Genomic DNA, 22,040 nt, shown 5'->3' on the forward strand with positions numbered 1-22,040 from the left:
TAATATCACCATAATCCATTCAATTCAAACCATAAATTTACAACACAAACAAACAGTCTCCAATTGCTCCATTTCTAAAATCATCATTCAATTTCAAAATGATTTATAAAACTCATTTCATTTAATCACATTTTACTTATAAAACATAAGGATTTACCATTTAAACTCATTTTTCTATAAAATCACAAAAACGAATAAAAACTACTTTAGATAATTAAGATGATAATAAGGTTACAATATCGAGAGTTCGAAATACTCCTAATCTTGGTCCTCTAGCATAATGTCTTTGCCTTGTTAGAGGACTCACCACCTATACACAATACACGACAAATAATTTAATATATTGTGTCATATAATTATAAATCTATTTCAAGCTCTATATGAATGCATGTGGTTGTTTGGATAGTCACTGAAAAATGGAATTCATGTTGGTTCAAGGGTGATCGGAATGGATCAGTTTTCGACCTAATTCTAACTCTTCACCTTTGATTTAACCAAAACATCCAAAGTAACTCCAAACAAATTCATTTCACTTCCAATACTCCTATACTCCAAATCATCAAATATAAGCTAGATAACATGAATTATAGCAAAATCATCCTCAACATTTTCTCTTGGAAAATTCAACCATGATGGGTGAATAAATACTATGGTTTTTGATACTTGATTTTTACACCATAAATCATTAATTCCTAACCAAATCACTTGAAATAAAATAAAATCCACCATCCACATACCATAAGGAAGATTCGGCCAATGAGGGTGATGTAAGAACATTAATTTTTCTTGTTTGCTTTTTATGCTACACATCACCAACCAACTAAAAACACTAGAATAACATGAAATCTAGCTAAATCCAAGATCAAAACTCCTCCCCTCATGTTCGGCCAGCAAAGGTATCCTCATGCAAACTTGATTCTCAACCATGAAAAATGAAAAAGAATGCATAGGAAAGGTAGATCACAAGCTAAAATCAAGAAATTTTACCTTTACTTACTTAATTCCTTGAAATCCACAAATTTTCTCTTGAATTTTCTAACTCGGGATTTGTTCTTTCTTTCTTTCCTCTTTTCCTTGGTGAGGCCAAACATGAAGAATAAATAAGAGAGGTGTGTGCTGGTTTTTAATGTAAATTATAAAGAAATGAAAACTTGCCACTTGTCACCATCCCATTGGTCCATTTTTAAACTTAATAATTAAGCATTCTCCCGCCACCACATAAAATATCTCAATTATCCAAAGTATAATAGGTAAAATTCAAGGGCTTGACAAGTGTTGGGTGGTGTAAAATTCCAATTTTACCCTTGGGTGGCAAAATGACCATTTTACCCCTACATCATGAAAGTTCCAATTTGACTCCGAATCAATCCTCGAACTTCGAATCACCATATTAAGTCATTCTGGGGTTTTAAAATTCTCAATTTCATCTTAAAATCTCTATTTGGACTAGTTCGAGGCTTAATTCAGCTTAGTTGTACCACTAGGTTCATTACCGACTTTTAACGATTTTTCGGGGCTTTCCAAGTATGCAAGCATATTATCAAGCATATGAATGACATGGAAAATAGTTTATAGAGTTGGGCTTGACTGAGGGTTGTGACCATGCGGGTTTTTATCACATGGGCCACGGTTCCCATTAAGGCCAGGCCATTACCCCTATTGATATGAGTTGCTAATAATGGGCAACCCATTACCCAAACATAGCCCCCTTTTATTTGCACTGCCACAATAAGGAAGCCTTCACCTTCCAATATAAAACCCCCCTTTTCTCACTATAGCTTTGTCCCATTTTTTTTATGCAAAATTTTGGACTTTTCTATCTTCTTTCCTACCTATTATTCTCCACTCACCATTATTCCCTTTTCATTTTCATTCCTTTATACCCATTACCCAAATTTATTTTCAACACTTTTGCTGAAGATTTCAAGTAAGTTTCAATATTTCTTTTATTTATTTTTTATTGTTATTATTTTTTTCTTTTTTTTTATTTTTAAGAAATTTTGTTAACTTTCTTCACATTATTTATTTTCTTGAGAAATTGTGTTAGTTATTGATGATTCTTGAGTCATTGTGCTTAATTATTTTTGAGTATGGTAGATTTTTTAGATTTGTGCTCTATAATTCTTTGGTAACTTGAAATTAGGACTATGGAAAAATTGAGAATGGCACCTGACCAAGCAAGACAAAATTCCAACGGTTTGTTTGATCAAATCCAATATAATCAACATATGGACCACATGTTTCAATCTTATGCTGCTTTTATGGGAATGGACATGTCTACTCTTCCACTAGCATCTAATTCTCCTAGGGGTGCCAACGAGGCAGAAGACAATGAGGACAATGATACAGAGGATGATGGAGATGAGAAGGAGAATTAGAGTTTCTCTAGATTCATCCAACCATCAGAGAAGTATTCTTTACTTTTCTTTTATTTTTTTTAACATTGAGAACAATCTTTAGTTTAAGCATGGGGGGTGAATTTATTTTTCTAGTGGTGAATATTCTATGGAAGTTTTAGGTTTAGTTTTATTTGCATGCGTATCTAGATTTATAAATAATTTACGATTAGTTGTTAAATGAATTTCTTATTTGTTTGAATTTTAGGAATCTAGAATAAAGTTGTGCCAATTTTTCGATGATTTCTTTATCCAATGATGATAACTAGGCGTTTTGAATTCTTTGCTTTTAGTGACTTAGGTTTTTGTTTGGATTCATGCAAAATTTTATTATTAAGTATCATTGTTAGAATGTGATTTCAACAATTTTGAGCACTTTATCTTTTGCTTTGAATTGTTGTGAATATCTAGAGAAGGTTTATATTGATGTGAATTTTCAATTATGTCATGAATTCTAAATTTTACTTGATTCTCTCTCTTGACAAAATCCTAAGTAATACTTAGTTAGGGAGATGATTTAGGCCACCTTTGGACCATTTGAGCCTAAAAAGCCAACCTTGTTAAATCTTTATCTCTAGTGTATCCCTTTAAGCTTAATTTCCCTTTTCTTTATTTAACTACATAATAATTTAGCCTAACTCTATATAAAATTTCCAATTTTGTAACTCTCATTCCTAAGCATGTATATTGTTTTGGAAAATATAAATTGAGCTAAATGTTGAAAAAGGTGGAAAGGTGATGTTGATGTGAAAAAGAAAAAGTTCAAAATATGAAAAATAACCCCACTACCTACAATACAAAGAAAATAAGTTTAGAGGTGTGAAATTGTTAAATTGTGAAAAAAAAACAAAACAAAAGATGTTGAATGAAAGTAAAGTTCAAATGTGAAGGAAAAGGTGTACTTGGAGAAGAAAAATAGAGCTCGATATATAGGTCTTAGAATAATTATGTGCTTAGGGTGATTTGAGCCACATTATTATCTTAAATCCTATCTTGACCCTAGGCATACATTACAAGCTTTATAAAGTCCTATTGATTCCAAGCTTGGTGTTAGTCTACGTTAGTGGAGAGAGAGATGAAAAATAAACCTATGGAGTTCTAGTAGTAATTTGAAATTTGTGTTGGCATAAACTTATCCAGATACCATGATATTCCTGGTGAAATATTTCACACACACACAAAAATCTATTTGAGAATGTGCTTGCATTGGAATTGAAACATGAATTTGAATGATGCCTATATTTTTCCTTCGGCTAATGATTGATAGACATACTTTTGAGGAATTATGGGGAATCATTGAGTTGATGCACTTTATCTCTAGTAGGAGTAACTATACTTATTTTGTTTTCACCATCTGAAATTTATTTTCGTAAGTTAGTTTTTTTTCTATGTTTTGCTTGAAGACTAGCCCAATATTAAGTTTGCGGGTGCGATAACTCTATGATATAGAGTTATTTTGACTTAATTTTGATAGTATTTTAGCTTAGTTCTTGTAATAATTCATGAAAATTAGTAGGCTTTATTTAACTATTTTATATTAGTTAAATTAGGTGAGTCAATCTAATCTTAGTTAATTTGATGCTTAATTTGGTGTTTATTTGATTAAGAAAGGTTGTTATTGATTTATTTGTGCTTTTGTAGGTGTTTAATGAAGGAAGACTATTAATGGAAGAAGGAGAGCAATTTCAAGATGCAGACTTCCAGTGCACATGTTTCGGTATTTTGACCACAACTCTCTCCACAAAGCTTCAAATGAGATGATTGTTGAACCTTTGGAAAGATAAGAGAAAAAGTGCTACAACTTTCATGTTTACGACTTTGCCTAGTTTGACATGGAAGGTGGTCAAAAATCTTGTCAAAGTTTGAGTACTGTGTCAGTTAAAATCCTACTACGCAAGTATACGTATCGAATAGATAGTATATTAGCAAGTAGGGTATCAATCCGACAAAGAATTAATCTAAAACTTTACTAAGTACTAAAATTAGAATAATTTAATCTTATCTAAATAATCAAAATTAAATAATTAAATAAAACTAAAATTAAAACCAACAAGAAAAATCAAAATAATAACTTGAGAAAATATCAAATCAAAAAAGCCTAGGATTACAATATCCCTCACACTTCATCTAATTCTTACCTCTCTTACTTAACTTATTTCAATGGGTTGAATTGCTAACCTAGAGTCCTAAATTATTTATAAGGGTCTCCTGACTCAACGTATAAAAATATCTATTTTAACCAAAACACTATATCCCTATGTGATTTGAAATTAAAACAAACTCATTAAGTTCAGGCTCTAATCTGGCTACATACGGCCTATAGGTATATCCCTATCCTATAAGCAAATCAATTAATTTGATTATATGCTATCCCAATTTTAGTCTACTCTAAACTCCCTTTCCCAAGTTTGTTTAGGTTCCGAGATCAATTTAATTGGTGATCAGACAATTAAAAATAGTAAGAACAAATTGAAATAAACAATTCAAATCCCATTAAAATAAGTAAGCAAGAGATTTAAAAATTTAGCCTACATGTGAGTTCAATTGCAATCCTAGAAAAAGAAAATTTAGCCACGCATAATTGTAAAAACAAATAACATTATAATAAATTTAACCATTGAAAGTAACAAGAAAATTAAAAGCTAAGGAAGAACACAAAACAATTATTGCCGACTTGATCTCCAAGTTTCAGCCTCAACTTCTACTTTCTTGAATCTCTCAAAAGTTCTGCCCTTAATGTTATTAAACATATCCTATTTATACTAATAGACTTAACCTAAAGTTCCTTCAGCTGACCTAGGGTTTAATTGGGCTTAAAAGTGTAATGAAGGCCCAAAAATCAATTATCAGTATTTACAAATTTTCATTCCCGGTACAGTACATCTTGCCATTTTCCAACACGATTTTTTCTATCTTCAAAGCAGAAATGTGCAAAGTAATCTTCATAAAAGTTGTAGCTCTTTCTCTTAACTTTCCACTGGTCCAAGAATTACATCATATGAAGTTCTGTAGCTCGAGATATGGCCAAAATACCAAAGTATATGCAAACAGATTTTTGGGTCTGTCTACACCTTACTTTCCAAAAATTAAGCCCAATCACCTTTAATCCTACAAAAGAAATAAAAACCAATATATAATAGCCAAATTAACAAGAAAAACATAAAATTAAAATAACTAACTTAAAGTACCCTAATTATAAAAACTACTAAAAATAAAAAAAAATAACAATTGAAAATTGAGGACTTAGCTAATATTTAATAACCAAATTGAAGTAAAATAATTCTATAAAATAGATTTATCGTACCCTCAAACTTAAGATTTTGCTAGTCCTCGAGCAAAAGAAAATCACAAAAGAAAACTGAACATAAAAAAAAAGCTTGAACAAGAGATAGAAATACCAAATCATGATTTCCCAATTTTTCCTCAGAAATTAACTCCAATTCTAACTTAAGGTAACATACAGCTAATCCTTAAATTCATGCATCAATTCAAGTGAAAACTTATTTTTCGAATGGACTTCCGTGTGTGTGTGAATGCTCTCTTACAAAGAATATCATGCAATTCAAATCAATTTATGCCAAATGTAAGCATAGATTAGTACTAAGATTCCATAAGTTTGCTTTTCATCTCTCTCTCCACTAATGTAGATGAACACTTATTCAAGGATCAATAGATCTTTATCAAGCTTGTAGTGTAAGGCTAGGGTCAAGGTATGAGAAAGGATATATTTAAGCTCAACTTCACCCTAAGCACTTAATCAATCTAGATCATATAAAGAGCTCAAATTTTTTTTTAAAGCACCCCCAAACTTGAAGTAAACTTTCCTTTGTACCACAGAATTTATTCTTTTCTTTTCTCCTCTTTTTTTTCAACCCCCAAACTTATTTTTGACAATTATAAACTAGGGGTAATTTTGATAACAACCATCATTTTTTTTGCACCTTCTCCCTCACTTTATTCTTAAGCTCAAATCATTCCTTAGAAAAATTAAAATACTTAAAGGGTGAAAGGTTCAAATTGCTGAAATTAAATAAACAGGCCAAGGCTCATATAACTGTGTAATTACAAAGAAAAGGTAAATTAGGCTCAGAAAGGGTGACTAAGGTTAAATATAACAAGGTAGGCTCAAAAAGGCTCAAACAATCCAAAGATGACCTAAATCACTTCCTATCCTAAGTGTTATCTAAGATTTCGCCTCGAGAGAGAATCAAACAAATTCTAGAATTCTTGACTTCACTATACTTTCTATTCAACATAAACTTTCTCTAAATCACACAAAAGATTCTAAGTAAAAGAGTGTAGTGCTCAAATTATTGAAAGTCATATTTTAAAATAAAGTTAACACAAAAATATCATATGAAAATAAATCATAACTATATGCTTCCCAAAAGCTAAGAATCAAAAAATAATTAAAATATCATCCTAGGATTGGGACAATCATGAATAAGGTACAACTATCTCAAAATATTATTATTTTTATTATTTTTTTTTCGAAAACACAACAAAACATGCAAATAAAATCAAGCAACAAAAAATAAAGTAACAAAAGTCTAAACTACTCCCTTAAACTGGAAATGGACATTGCCCTCAATGTGATAACAAAAATAAAAGACAAGGGACAAGAATACTCCCCTCACTCAGAATCAGTAGTCTACAAGTCCGCCGCATCAGCACCACTAAAATCATCTTCAGAGTCAGAATCTGTAGGTAACGAAGGAAACGTAGACATATCCATCCCAACGTGTGTAGCATAGGCTCACATCATCTGTTCAATTGCTCGATTCTGCCTTTCCTAACGATCTAAACGACGATCGATGCACTCCATCCAATGAGCAACACTACGTGTGGGCGCTGCTTGTGGAGGTGGGAGAGTGGCTTGGGAAGAACTGCTAGCAACCTGTGTAGATTCCTCTAATCTCTAGAGAATGCCCATTGTGATAGGAAGTTTTGGTTATTGAAGGTCTTCTTTATCACTCCATTTGTCACAACCCGGAACTCCCCTCGAGCCCGTGACAACCGCCGAGGTGCTCTGATGGGCACTCATCTCCCGGAATGCCAACTGGAACCTCGCAAGGCTTAATATCAGTTTCTCATTTCCCCCGGTGAGTAACCGTTGCCAAATTTTATGTTCAAAAGGATTTTGAGCTATTTCCAACTCAAAACTGATAAAATAAAAATTTTTGCCTCACAGGGGTATTTTGGTCATTTTCCACTGAAAACTTCGAAACCAGTTAAAAATGTAGCAAACAAGTACCAATCGCATAATTTATAATTAAAAATAAGTTTAGGCATCTAAAACCTTTATTTAAAATGAAATTATAATTATTCGAATATAATAAAAAGATAAAACAAAATATTCAATAAAATATTTTATTTTCTTATAAATAGTAATTTTAGATTTATACGTAAATACTTTTTGTAACTTGAAAGCAAAATAAATTCATTCATACTATAACGCAATAAACTAGAGTATTTAAATTAATTTAAATTTACAACATCGAGTGAGCCCACAATAACTAGAATTAAAGAAACTGTGAACCTACAGTGTGGAGGACGCTAATCCAATGGAAATCCTCGATGGAACCAGCTATCTACAGCCTACTTTGAACCTGAAATGGGTGGAAAAGAGGGTGGTGAGATTCTAAAATTCCAGTGAGTAAACAAACACCATTTAAATCAGCTCAAGCCGAGTAAAAGGAGACAATTAAAATATCCCATCATTTTAAGTATTTCACAATTTGAAAATTCATCCCAACCCATGCAAACGGTTGTATTTCATTTAATTTCTCATTAGGGCTTATGACTTTCATAAACAGTTGGCTCATGCCATCAAATATACTCGATGACACCTTGATCAGAGGCGTACACTCGAGCCCACCAAGGCTATTAAAATTTTGTATACTCGTAAAACATATTTTTAGTTTGAAAAACACAGTCATTCCTTGGTGTTAGCGAAGTTCATCATCACGAGGTGGTTCGGCGTGACGTGAACTCTGTCCATACCTCAAGAGATACCCTACGCGCCTCTCCGATCGAGATACATATATATATATTCGGATTCCGTGCCCCTCTAATAGGCTGATCCACAGAATCCGCCTACTGCAGCAAGCTAAACCCACCATACAATAAATTTTGATAGCATGACAGGGCTAATATTTTACTACCCAGCTTGCAAGGGTAAAATAAAATAATTCATACAATTCATAAAACACAGCCCAACCAGTCATGCCAACACAATAACAATATAACATAAGCCATCAATTTCCAATCATAAATTTGCAACATACCAGTGGTCTGCAATTACTCTATTTTCAAAATCGTTATTTCGTTTCAAGACAATTTATAAAATCTTTTCATTTAAACACATTTTTGTTTGCAAAACCTAAACTTAGCCATTTAACTCATTTTCATAAAATTTCACCAAAACTGAGTTAAAACATACTTTAGATAATTAAAATGATGATAAGGTTACTCACAATGTCTAGAGTGGGGATTTTCGAAATACTCAGACTACTGGTCCTCGGATGCAATTCCCTTGCCTTTATCGGAGGACTCACCACCTTGACATAGTACAAAATCGAGAAATTCACCACATTGGTACTAAATTGAAATTAAACTAATTTAGACTACTAATGCATGATATGGAATGCAAAAGGTCTAAATTTTGCCTAAACACCGTATTGACCTATTTTGGTCTTTTACCCGATAAATTGAAATACGCATCCAATTTAGCTCCAATTGATCCCATTTCTTTTTCTAATGCTTCAATCACCAATGTCCAGCCAAATAACCCAAAAATCAGCAAAGCCACATTCATATTCCTTCTTGGAAAAATTCGGCCAAAATGGTGCATCATTGTCACAATTTTTCCTACTTGATTTTCTTTCCATTATTCATTAATTTCCATATAAAAAACCATGATTTCCTAATGAAATAACCTAAAATAACATCACATTCTTCCTCACCATTGACTTGAAAATTCAGCTAAGGCTAGGTAATGGGAAAAATGAATGTTTTTCTACATATTTTGTTTACTAACATGCTAAATTAACACTAAACACCAACATATATCAAAATCAAATCAATCCAACAATTTTCTCTCTCTAGACCCATATGACCAGCCATGAAAACATGCAATTTAATTATGGAAAATAAGGAGAAATGCTTGGGAATAAGAAAACTCAAGCTTAATAGAAAAAATCTTACCTTTTTCAATTAATTTCCTTGAAAATTCACACTTTTTCTTTGATTTTCTCTCTCTAGGGTTTGGTTTTTGTTTTCTCTCTCTTCTTGCTGGTTTGGCCGACCATGGGGTGGAAGATGGGCTGGTTTTTGTGCCTTTTTAAAAAGGAAAAATAATAAATTAATAAAGGCATGACACGTGGCATCATGTTATTGGCCTTTTTTTAATTTCTTAACTATTAAGCCTTCTCTCTCCACCACTTAAATTCCTTCAATTATCCATGATAATATTGGATAAAATCCATGTGCTGGACAAGTGTCAGATGCGTAAAATTACAATTTTACCCCTGAGATGGCAAAATTACCATTTTACCCCTATGCTCTGAAAATACCAGGATTACAATTTTTTTTCACTTATCAACCTCAAATTATACTCCAATGAGTCAAATGTGATCAATCTTGATCAAAAACTTCTTCCAATATTCCAATTTTATCCTCAAGTGGCAAAATTACCATTTTGCCCTTAGATAGTGAAAATTTCGGTTTGACTTCAAATTGATACTCGAACTCCAAATCACCATATTAAACCATTCTGGGACTTTAATATTCTTAATTTCATCTTAAATTCTCTATTTGATCTAGTTCGAGGCTTAAATCAACTTTGTTATACCTCTAGGTACAATACCGACTTTTGTCAATTTTTCGAGACTCTCCTAGCATGCAAACATGCTATCCACCACATGTATGTCATGACAAGTATTTTATAGAGTCAGGCTTGACATCTTCTCCCCCACTTGGATCAACCATATGATCCTTCTTCATGACTGATTTCGACATCCTACTAAATATTAATATTTTAATATTATTTTATTAATAAAATATTATTCTATTCTAAAAATTTTATCTTGTCTCCTTGGTTGCCAAAGTTCCTTATTATACCTCAATTGACCTCCGAATCACCCTTTTATCTCTCAAATTCTCCTCCGATAAAATATTATTATTTACTCGCGTGCAAAATATTTTATCATAAATTATTCCTTTCATCTTTCATCACTTTTAAACATTTTAATTGACCTCAATTTGCATCCAATCAACTTTATTAATGACTGTTTCAAAGTATGGGGTATTTCACCATTGCACACCAGCTCGCGCACACAAGGTAATGATGAGGGAAAGAAAACTGATACCATCTCGTTTAGTGCGACCCGTATGTAAGATGGCATGAGAGATAACCTTACCAACATTAATGGATTTGTGACAATGGCATAAATAAGCACTGCACGATCCTTCGTGACATCACTGATATGAGTGGAAGGGAGTAACCGTGCCGCTACAAAATGTAACCAAACTTTCAACTCTTTTTTCATGACACTCCATTTGAATGAAACTGGCTCACCATGCGATGTCTTCCATTGGGCTCTTTCAACGAACAACATTGATATAATCTCATTGCAATCCTGATGATCGCCCAAATACTGCACATATTCATCATTTTCAATATTTGGAGTTCTCACAAATTCGTTGATAGCTTGGCTATGAAAAGGAACACGTTTACCCCAAACAAATGCCACACCATCAACATGCTCAACCACATTCGCATAAAACTCTCATACTACAGGAACCACTGCTGCATCAGGTTGGTGACAAAATTGACGCCAATATCTATCACGAATCATGTCATTAATCTCCTTGTAAGGCAGAATGAGGATCTCTATGCCTCGTTCGGGAATGGAACTTTATTGATCAAGGATGTATGATAGCGCGCAAAGGCTTCGGTAGATATAAACTTTGATCTATCAAAAGATCCACTAGAACTTGGCTTGGATCGCTTTGGTGCCATTGCTACAAAAGAAAGTTAATTATCAACATAAATTCAGAGGAAAAATATGTAAGTAGTATTGTATCAACAAGCATGAAAATATGAAAGATTTATATGCATGACCTTAATTAGTGCCTGTCCAATGGAACGAATCAAATTCAAGATTTCCATTGACAATCTTACTTCTTGAGATGCAGCCTAAAGTCTCTATGCCTTACACAATTAAGATAGCCTTCTCATAATCATAGTTTGCACAATGCCACAATTCACAAAAGAAATCCGAAAATTATATCTATGACAATGTACGCATCCAACATTATAAATATGGCATGTGTTGCTCCATAAGTCCAAAATTTAATTCTACTGTGTCACGACTCGGAATTCCCATCGAGCCCGTGACAACCGCCGTGAAGCCTCGACAGACATTCTTCCCCTGAATGCCTTTTGAGACCTCGCAAGGCTTTTGTACCAATTTTTCCATTCCTCTCTCTTTCTTTTTTTTATAATAAATAAAATAAAAATATTAATTAAAATAATCTATTTTAATGTAAAACAATATATATATATATATTTTTGAAACATCAAAAATTAATTTTCTGCACATAAAAACAAAATAAATTTATACATACTGTAATATAGAAAACTGGAATATGTAATTTAAATTACAATGACACTTGGGCCACCAAATAACTAAGAAGGTTTAAGTCTATAACCTTGCTTTCTAGGATGCAACTCTGAAATTTACTTCTAGATGCAATTGACAGTCTACTGCCTATTCAAAGCCTGAAAAATGTATAAGAAGAAGGGGTGAGATTATAAAATCCCAGTGAGTAGACAGACATCATCAAAATAATCTAAAGCGAAGTAATAGGAGACAATTAAAATAATTCATCCCAACCCATATAAATAATTGGATTTCATCCAATTACTCAACATGGCTTATGTACTTTTCAAAAACTTAGCCCTTGCCAAAAATCCATTCTCGGGGATACCCCGCGAAGGCATCTTACCGAGACCGCCAAGGCTGTTTATTGTCACACACACAAACACATTTCACCTTTGACAACACAGCCGTTCCTCGGCGCTGGCTGAGTCCCAGTTTCACGTGGTGGCCAGCGTGAAGTGTACTCAAATCCTACCTCGGGAGTTATCCTACGCGCCTCTCCAATCGAGGTAAGCTCAATAATTGGGAACCGTGCCCCTCTAATTAGGCTGGCCCACGGAACCCCCGTCATTACAGTGCCCACTTTATAATCCACCAACCAATAAAATCATAATAGTATGACATGGCTCACTTAACACATTCAAGGCAAATCAAAGCAGTTCACATATTCTTTAAATCATAAAAATAACTAGTCATACCCACATTTATCATAAACCATTTAATGTAAAATCATGGATAAACAACACAATCATAGTATAGGTTTCCAATTACTCTATTTTTGAAATCATTATTAAATTTTCAAAAATTTTATAAAATTATTTTATAAAATCCCATTTTCCCATAAAACACAATAATTTTCCAATTAAACCATTTTTTCATAAAATCACGCAGTTAAATAAATCTACTCTAGATAATTAAGACGATAGTAAGTTTACTCACTGTAATAGGAGTACATATACTCCTATTCTCGGTCCTCGGGTGTAGTCTTTTACCCGTATCAGATAGCTCACCACCTATCCATAATACATGACACAAAAAATTCAATAATTTGTGTCAAATCAATATATATTATTTCAGGCTCTTATCCATGTGTATGCACTAGATAGGGTGTGAAATGTTTGGACAATCGCTTAATCACAGTGTTCGACCTAACTCGCCTATACACGGTGTAAATTTCTAAAATCTCCAATTCAACTCCAATTCCATCCATTTCATATTCAATTATCCAATTATATCCACAATACCTCAATGACTGTGAATGTGGTCCAATTTATCAGTTCGGATCACAAATTACGCTTTTACCCTTAGTGGGTAAAAATTTCAATTTTTTTTGCACTAAAAATTCTCATTTAATTTCCAACCTCATAATTCATCATTTTTCCATCTAATTCTCTTAAAATAAAGTCAACCTCATCCTCACACACCATTGGCTAGATTCGGCCTAGAGAAATTCATGGAGAAAATGAATATTTTTCTTGTTGTTTTACTCATAAACATGCTAAACTAACACTAAACACTAACATAGTTCAAAATCAAATTAATCTAACAACTTTCTCTCTCTAAACCCATATGATCAGATTTGAATCCATCATCAAAACACATAATTTAACCATGGAGAATAAAGAGAAATGCATGGAAATGATAAATCTTAAGCTAAGCTTGAAAAATCATACCTTTAAACACTTGATTCCTTGAAAAATCACACTTTTTCTTTGAATTTTCTCACTCTAGGGTTTGTTCTTATTTCTCTCTCTCTCCTGCTGATTTTGGCTGACCCTCCCAATGAAGAATTCTGAAATTTTCAAGCCTTTTAATAGGCGTAATAAAATATTATTATTTTATTTACCTTTTGAATATTTTATTATTTTATTTTTTTCTAGCCATCTTTTTGAATTTCTTTTTCTACCACTCAATCCTCTTCACTTATCCATGTCTTCCATGAAATTTCTAGACTTTTTCAAAGTTTTGGTGGAGCAAATTTTTAAAAATTACACTTTTGCCCCCGTAAAGTGAAAAATTATATTTTTACCCCAAACACTGAAAAATTACCCATAGACATATTTTTCATCCCTTATACTCATACCATTCTCCAATTTGTCAAATGTGATCTAAATTCTCTCAAAATCTCAAATTTTGTCCGCGGGTGGAAAAATTACGATTTTGCCCCTAGATAGTGAAAATTTTGATTTGACTCCGAATTGATCCTCGAACTCCGAATTACCATTTTGAGTGATCCCTGAACTGTGAAACTCTTAATTTCACCTTAAAATTCCTATTTGAACTAGTTCAAGGTTTAATTGACTCAATAGTACCATTAGGGGCAATATCATCTTTTAGCGATTTCTCGAACTTCCTAAATATACAAACATTCTATTGAGCATGTGAATGATATTATAATTATTTTACAAAGCAGGGTTTGACATACTGGCTCAACCAAGCATAAGAATGTAATCAAACCCATCATATACTTTCAACAATCAAGCATTTATCAAATAATTTTGCAACAACAACAAATCTATGAATTTATTATATGGGTGTCACAAAAATTGCAGCAAACGTCAAAATTGTCTTCAATTTAAATGTTAATCAGGAAGAAGTGTGAGAAACCCATTAACCAACATGCATAATAGACTCATTCAATAAGTAAAAATTATATGATTTACAACCTCTGCTTCTCTCTACAAAAAAAAAATGGAAAAAGAAATATATGCAGGAGAGAATGAGGAATGGTTACCTTAAGAGTGTAACAAGTGTAGGATTAAAAAAATATCTAAGTAGAAATCAACTGCAGAATTTTGGATTGAAAAGGAGAAAGAGAGAAGCAAGAGAGTTGCAATAAAAGAATGGGGGGGTGTGTGTGTTTGGTGGCAGGAGATAAAGAAAGTGAAAGAAGAAGAAGCCAAAAAAAACAAAACAGGTTTTAAAGGGTTGGGGTTGGGCCTCGACCCAGCACTGCGGCCCTCACACAACCTTTTTGTCCCGAAGCATCACGTTTTGGGTGTTGAGTGCCGCGGTGCTTAACTTCTCTACCTACCTATTTTGTTCAGCACCGCGACGTTGAAACATTCTGTTTCAATGCCGTCCTTTGCATATTTCAGGGCCGTGGTGCTGAATTTTTTTTTTAATTTTTAATTTTTAATTTTTAATTTTTTTTGAATTTTTTTTTAAATTTTTTTTGAATGACTTGCAAAAAGGGAAAAGAATAGATTAACATAATAATAATAATTATAAGAAAGTAAAATAATAATAATAATAAAAATAAAAATAAAATAAAATAAAATAAACCAAAATCGAGTAAGGTTAAGAAGCTTGGGTTGCCTCTCAAAAAGCACTTCATTTATAGTTTTCGGCTGGACTGTCTTAGACTCTAGACCGTATCAAGCAAGTGAATTGAGGACTGTTGACGATTAATTTTGCCTCCCTAATAATGCTTTAATCTTTGTCCATTGACTTTAAATTTTCGACCATCTGTCCCTCTAACTTCGATCGTTCCATGTGGGAATACCTCATTGACAATAAAAGGACCAGACCACCTTGATTTGAGCTTTCCAGAAAATAATTTCAAATGAGAATTATAGAGCAACACTGCTTGTCCTGGCTTAAAGCTTTTTGCCAATATCTTCTTATCATGCCATTGCTTCTTTTTCTCTTTGTAGAGTTTGGCGTTCTCATAAGCTTGAAGGCGAAATTCATCAAGTTCATTTAATTGCAACAACCTTTGCTCACCTGCTGCTTGTAGATCAAAATTTAACTTCTTCACAGCCCAATAAGCATTGTGTTCAAGTTCCACCCGTAAGTGACACGTTTTGCCAAAGACCAAATTATATGAAGACATACCAATCGGGGTCTTGTAAGCAGTCCTATTTGCCCACAGTGCATCATCCAATTTCTTTGACCAATCTTTTCTTGTGGGACACACGGTTTTCTCCAAAATCCTCTTGATTTCGCGATTCGATACTTCCGCTTGGCCGCTAGTCTGAGGATGGTATGCAGTGGCAACCTTATGTTTAACTCCATATTTTGCTAAAAGTGCATCAAAATATTTAGTGCAAAAGTGACTTCCCTCATCACTAATGATTGCCCTTGGAGTGCCGAATCGAGTGAAAATATTCTTCTTGATGAAATTCATTACCACCTTCAAATCATTATGAGGATAGGCTGCCGCTTCAACCTACTTGGAAACATAATCCACAGCAAGCAAAATGTATTTGTTGTTATATGAGGATATGAACGGACCCATGAAGTCGATACCCCATACATCAAAAATTTCTATCTCCATGATGTTGTTGAGAGGCATCCCATGTTGCCTTGAGATATTTCCCACCCGTTGGCACCTGTCACAATGCAAGACAGAATTATGAGCATCCTTAAATAATGTAGGCCAATACAAACTTGATTGGAGGACTTTAGCAGCAGTCCTTATTCCTCCAAAGTGTCCTCCATAATCTGAAGAATGGCAATGGTGAAGCACACTTTGAATCTCTTCTTCCGGGACGCATTTTTTGAACATATGATCTTTACATTGTTTGAACAATTAAGGCTCATCCCAAAAATAAAATTTAACATCATGCAAAAATTTCTTTTTGTGATGAAAATTTAAATCAGAGGGAATAATATTGCTTACCAAATAGTTTACAAAATCAGCATACCAAGGAAGTGATTTCTTACCAACTTGAAGGATTTGTTCATCAGGAAACGTCTTTTTGATTAAGGTCGAATCCTTACCTTGAGCTTCAATTTCTAATCTTGAGAGGTGGTTTGCAACTTGATTTTCTATTCCTTTTCTATCACGAATCTCAAGATCAAATTCTTGAAGTAAGAGGATCCACCTTATCAATCTTGGCTTAGAATCCTTCTTGGCAATCAAATACTTGATAGTTGAGTGATCAGTGTACACTATCACCTTTGTCCCCACGAGATAGGAGAAAAATTTGTCAAAAGCAAAAACCACAACCAAGAGCTTTTTTCCTGTCGTGGTATAATTTTTTTGAGCCTCGTTCAAAGTTTTGCTAGCATAATAGATGGAATGGAAGATTTTATCCTTCCTTTGTCCCAAAACAGCTCCCACCGCATAATCACTCGCATCACACATTAGCTCAAAAGGAAGAGTCCAATCGGGACTAATTATGATAGGTGCAAATATTATTCTTTTCTTCAATTCATCAAAAGCAACAAGACATTCATTATCAAACTTAAATGGCACATCTTTCTCCAATAAATTGCAAGAGCGGTTTAGAAATTTTTTAAAAGTCCTTAATAAATCTTCTAGAAAAACCAGCATGACCAAGAAAACTTCTAATACCTTTGACATTTATTAGAGGTGGTAATTTCTCAATTGCTTCAATTTTTGCTTTATCTGCCTCAATGCCATTACTAGGATCTTGTGCCCAAGAACAATGCCTTCTCGCACCATGAAGTGACATTTCTCCCAATTGAGCACCAAATTTGTCTCTTCGTACCTCTTGAGTACCCTAGCAAGATTTAAAAGACAATCATCAAAATTATTTCCAAAAACTGAGAAATCATCCATAAATACCTCCAAACATTTTTTCACCATGTCGATGAATATGGCCATCATGCATCGTTGAAAGGTGGCAGGTGCATTACATAATCCAAATGGCATTCTTCTAAAAGCAAATGTGCTATAAGGACATGTAAATGTTGTCTTTTCCTTATCTTCAAGAGCAATAGCAATTTGGTTATAGCCAGAATAACCATCTAGAAAACAATAATATTCCTTACTAGCCAAGCGATCTAACATTTGATCAATGAATGGAAGGGGGAAGTGATCTTTCCTTGTAGCTTTGTTGAGCTTGCGGTAGTCCATGCACACTCTCCATCCAGTCACCGTTCTTGTTGGAATGAGCTCATTATTGTCATTGGCCACCACAGTCATTCCTCATTTCTTAGGAACACATTGAACTAAACTTACCCATGAGCTATCAGAGATAGGGTAAATTATCCTGGCATCCAACCACTTGATGATTTCCTTCTTGACCACTTCCTTCATGATGGGATTCAATCTTCTTTGTTGATCAATTGTGGCTTTGTGATCTTTCTTAGGAAGATTTTTATGCATGCAAATAGAAGGGCTAATTCCCTTAATATCAGCTATGGTCCACCCTATTGCTTTCTGGAATTCTCTAAGTGTTCTCAATAACTTCTCATCTTGCAAGCTAGTAAAAGCATCAAAAATAATAACCGGAAGAGTGGAAGATTTTCCAAGAAAAGCATACCTTAAGCGTGCTGGCAGAGGTTTGAGTTCCAAAGTAGGTGGCTCCTCAATGGAAGGCTTAGAAATTGGCACCAAAAAAGCTGAAATATCTAAAGACCCAAATTGATGATTAGTTCTAAATCTGGAGTGAGCATTCAGCAAATTTGAATATTCAATAAACTCATCATCATCCCTATTAGAGTTAGCAACTAAACATGCTTCAAGAGGATCATTGGGATTTTCTTCTATGAAAACATCGTGTGTCAAATTATTCACTACACTCATAGAAAAACAGTCTTCAGATGTCACAAGCAATTTTAAAGCTTTGAAAATATTAAATGTTACCTGTTGGTCTTGAACTCTCAAAGTGAGCTCACCGTTTTCAACATCAATCAAAGCCCTAGCAGTTGCTAAGAATGGCCTCCCAAGAATGATTGGAATTTGCCTATCTTCTTCCATGTCAAGAATTATAAAATCAATTGGAAAAATAAATTTATCTACTTTGACAAGAACATCTTCAATAATTTCCCTTGGGTACACATAAGAACGATCAACCAATTGCAAAGTTACAGAAGTGGATTTGCATTCACCCAAACCAAGTTTCTCAAAAATTGACCAAGGCATTAAATTGATACTTGCACCTAAATCACTCAAAGCTTTTGCAAAAAATAAATTACCAATAGTGCAAGGGATTGTGAAACAACCTGGATCTTTCAGTTTTGGTGGCAGCTTGTTTTGGAGAATTGCACTACACTCTTCTATAAGGGAGACAGTTTCAAACTCACCTAGCTTTCTCTTTTTGGAGAGGATGTCCTTTAAGAATTTGACATAACTGGGCATTTGTTCCAAGGCTTCAGTAAAAGGAATATTAATGTGTAATTTCTTGAAGACATCAATGAACTTCTGAAATTGCTTTTCAAGCTTTTGCTTTTGGAGTCTTTGGGGAAAATGTGGTGGAGGATAGATGACTTGAGAAGTTCCATGATTTTCAGCCTTGACATCATCTTTCTTTTTGACTTCACTCTCTTTTTCACACATTCCTTCCTTATCAACAACTTCATTCTCAAGTTCATCTACTTCTTCATTCACCCTTTCAATCTCTTTTCCACTCCTTAAAGTGATTGCTTGGCATTGTTCTTTACCTTTAGGATTGATTTGTGTGTCACTAGGTAGAGAACCTTGAGGTCTATTGTTGATGGAATTTGCAAGCTGTCCCATTTGGGTTTCAAGATTTCTTAAGGATGCTCCAAAGCTTTGAATTATCGCATCATTCTTGGATATATACTGCAAAAGAAGTTCTTCCACTTGGGTCTTCTTTTCAGGAATTGGTGGTCTAACTTGTTGTTGAAATCCCAGAGGCATGTTAGGTTTTAGATTTGAAGGCCCTGCATTGTTATTCCATGAAAAATTGGGATGGTTTCTCCAACCAGGATTATAAATATTAGAATATGGGTTGTTCTGCTGTTTGTTAAAGTTCCCCATAAACTGGACTGATTCAGAATTATATGGACATTGATCATTTGAATGACCATCCCCACACATCTCACAAATTGAATTTTAAACTGCATGAACTCCCATTGTGTCAATCTTCTTGGACAGTGCAGCCACTTGCGCGGCTAAGTTGCTCATTGCATCAATTTCATAGGCTCCAACAGCTTTTCTTGAACTCGACCTTTCTAAAGGCCATTGATAATTATTTGAAGCCATCTCTTCCAACAAATTATAAGCATTTGCCACATTCTTACTCATCAATGCCCCACCAGCAGTAGCATCAATTGTGGTTTTAATCGACCCAATCAGCGCATTGTAGAATGTTTGAACTTGCAGCCAATCAGGAAACCCATGATGTGGACATCTTTGCTGTAGTTCTTTAAACCTCTCCCAAGCTTCATACAAGGACTCACCATCAAATTGTGTGAATGAGGTGATATCGTTTCTCAACTTTGCAAGCGGAAAGAACTTTGCGAGAAACTTTTGAGCCAATTCCTCCCATGTAGTGATAGACCCATTAGGCAGTGAATTATGCCAGTTTTTTGCTTTATCCCTTAGAGAGAATGGAAATAGTCTCAATCTAATAGCATCATCAGTTACTCCATTGTATTTAAAAGTATCGCAAATCTCCAGGAAATTTACTAAATGGGTATTAAGATCATCACTAGGTAACCCACCAAATTGGATTGAAGACTGAATCATCTGAATATAGGCTGGTTTAATTTCAAAATTATTCGCATTGATGGAAGGTCTCCTAATGCTTTGGTGCAAACCTTGCAACAGAGGAACTGCATAATCTCGCAATGCTCTATTTGCTTCGGGAACCACGTTAATGGCATTATTACCATTATTAATGTTATCCTCAGCCATTGTCAGATTTAAAGCTTCAACTTGTAAATTCTCCCTTTGACGTGTTCTAAAAGTTCTTTCTATCTCTGGATCAAAAGGAACAAGATTCAAGTTGTCTCTTCTTTGCATACAATGACCAAAGATATCTGCAAGATAAACAAAATCTAAAATTAAAACAAAAAAAATAAAATTTGAACTAAGACCAAATTGCTTGGTATTAGTATTAGTAAAAATTCTAGAAATAAGTCCTTGGCAACAGCACCAAAAACTTGTTAGTTAAAATCCTACTACGCAAGTATACGTATCGAATAGATAGTATATTAACAAGTAGGGTATCAATCCCACAGAGAATTAATCTAAAACTTTACCAAGTACTAAAATTAGAACAATTTATTCTTATCCAAATAATCAAAATTAAATAATTAAATAAAACTAAAATTAAAACCAACAAGAAAAATCAAAATAATAACTTGAGAAAATATCAAATCAAAAAAGCCTAGGATTATAATATCTCTCACACTTCATCTAATTCTTACCTCTCTTACTTAACTTATTTCAATGGGTTGAATTGCTAACCTAGAGTCCTAAATTATTTATAAGGGTCTCCTGACTCAACCTATAAAAATATCTATTTTAACCAAAACACTATATCCCTATGTGATTTGAAATTAAAACAGACTCATTAAGTTCAGACTCTAATCTGGCTACATACGGCCTATAGGTATATCCCTATCCTATAAGCAAATCAATTAATTTAATCATATGCTATCCCAATTTTAGTCTACTCTAAACTCCCTTTCCCAAGTTTGTTTAGGTTTTGAGATCAATTTAATTGGTAATCAGACAATTAAAAGCAGTAAGAACAAATTGAAATAAACAATTCAAATCCCATTAAAATAAGTAAGAAAGAGATTTAAAAATTTAGCCTACATGTGAGTTCAATTGCAATCCTAGAAAAAGAAAATTTAGCCACGCATAATTGTAAAAACAAATAACATTATAATAAATTTAACCATTGAAAGTAACAAGAAAATTAAGAGCTAAGGAAGAACACAAAACAATTATTGCCGACTTGATCTCTAAGTTTCAACCTCAACTTCTACTTTCTTGAATATCTCAAAAGTTCTGCCCCTAATGTTATTAAACATATCCTATTTATACTAATAGACTTAACCTAAAGTTCCTTCAGCTGACCTAGGGTTTAATTGGGCTTAAAAGTGTAATGAAAGGCCCAAAAATCAATTATCAGTCTTTACAAATTTTCATTCCTAGTACAGTACCTCTAGCCATTTTCCAACACAATTTTTTCTATCTTCAAAGCAGAACTGTGCAAAGTAATCCGCATAAACATTGTAGCTCTGTCTCTTAGATTTCCACTGGTCAAAGAATCACATCATTTGGAGTTCTGTAGCTAGAGATATGGCC

General features: G+C 33.6%; 1 non-coding gene and 1 pseudogene across 1 annotated transcript; one reads left to right on the forward strand and one right to left on the reverse strand.

The window, feature by feature from the left end:
- Nucleotides 1-7,047: 7,047 nt before the first annotated feature.
- LOC148761768 (uncharacterized) lies at nucleotides 7,048-20,636 on the reverse strand (annotated as a pseudogene).
- On the forward strand, nucleotides 20,113-20,219 carry LOC148761769 (small nucleolar RNA R71). Its single transcript, XR_016027767.1, has one exon. It is a non-coding gene; the product is annotated as a small nucleolar RNA R71 (small nucleolar RNA).
- Nucleotides 20,637-22,040: the final 1,404 nt, after the last annotated feature.

This window comes from Theobroma cacao, chromosome 7 (genome assembly GCF_053813885.1).
Source record: "Theobroma cacao isolate CCN51 chromosome 7, ASM5381388v1, whole genome shotgun sequence".
NCBI classification, from domain to species: Eukaryota; Viridiplantae; Streptophyta; class Magnoliopsida; order Malvales; family Malvaceae; genus Theobroma; species Theobroma cacao.